General features: G+C 34.7%; 1 pseudogene; it reads right to left on the bottom strand.

The window, feature by feature from the left end:
* Nucleotides 1-318: 318 nt before the first annotated feature.
* The window catches only part of LOC102895831, an 11,590-nt pseudogene continuing 10,554 nt past the window's right edge, over nt 319-1,354 (bottom strand).

The raw sequence follows: 1,354 nt of genomic DNA, 5'->3' as shown, positions 1-1,354 counted from the left end.
TTTTGCATAGTCTGGTAGTCCTCTGGTACATCACCTGTAATTAGGGTGATGAGTTTGCCTGACAAACTGACCTTGAAAAAGTGGAAGCAGATGTATCAGCCATCGTTGGCATGGGGATCCACAGGTTGCCTGCTGGTTGCAAGTTGGAAAAGGACCATCATTGACTGATAAATAAGGATATCTAGTTGGAAAAGTAGAAAGCTGTATCCTTCCAAAATAATTTCTCTGTAAGGGAGATATGATATAGTGATAAGTAGAAGTTGTGCTTGTAATAAAATTCATGAAGTGACCATTTGCTTGAGTGTAGCTGCCACGTGATCACATATGAAAAGTGGTCAGCTGCTTCAAAACAGCATGTGGGCTCATTACAGTTTGTTCTGATGGTCTAACTAAAGTTAATAAAGGAGAAAATTCACTTCTGATTGGAGCAGTTGTATTAGCAATTGTCTGGCTGGAAGCAGTCTTGCTTATTGGTGGCGTGTTTAAATTGGTGGAAGTTGGAAATATGCTTTCTCCATGTGTGTCAGCAACAAAACCACGATGATGATTATCTACAATATTCTCTGTTACAGAATGCTCCCTGTTGAATTTGTGAGCTATTGAAGCTGATGGAGAAGCATTTTTGATCCCAACTCTTCTTTACATTCTGAGTAAAACTTGAGGACAGCCTCATTTAAAATTTGGATTTTGATAGAAGTGTAACTAAAAACAGAGGAGAAAGGTATTTGTTGACACAAGACTATAAGAAACCTAATCTCTAAATCTCATATAATGCCAAGTTATTATGCCAAGTTAATGTAATTAATATATGGACATTGTTAACTATTGTTAAAAATCAATAATTGGGAATAAAAACAAATAGCATGTCCCTCAAGTAAAAAATCGTATTCACATTTAAAGTAACACTGAATGTACTCTTCCAAGTGCTTTTAGTACCTTGCCTTAAGAGTCCACTGATGAAATTCAAAGTTGCTAGTAACATTTTTATAATCCTAAATGCCCAAACAGTTCTCATTTTTGTGAAAAAGAAATTATACTTACTAGTTTCATATATTTTTATGAAATATATAAAAAAAGTATGTGTGTGTGTGTGTGTGTGTGTGTGTGTGTGTATAAGCCAATTATAATGGGTAACTAAATTTTGTACTACCTTGCTTAAAACAGAGATTTCTTTCTCTGCTGCCAGAATATCAACTAGACAAGCAAATGTTTGAAAAGTCTGTTGCACTTTACTAAATACATAAAGGTTAAGACGTCGAACTAAACTTTTCATACTTGCAGTTTCAAATACTCTGAAAGGGGCCTTTCTTTCCAGAACTTCTTTCTTAAAGAGTTCTTCATTAATCTCTATAAA

Source organism: Pteropus alecto, unplaced genomic scaffold, assembly GCF_000325575.1.
Source record: "Pteropus alecto unplaced genomic scaffold, ASM32557v1 scaffold2163, whole genome shotgun sequence".
NCBI classification, from domain to species: Eukaryota; Metazoa; Chordata; class Mammalia; order Chiroptera; family Pteropodidae; genus Pteropus; species Pteropus alecto.
This window is presented reverse-complemented; position numbering and strand designations above follow the sequence as displayed.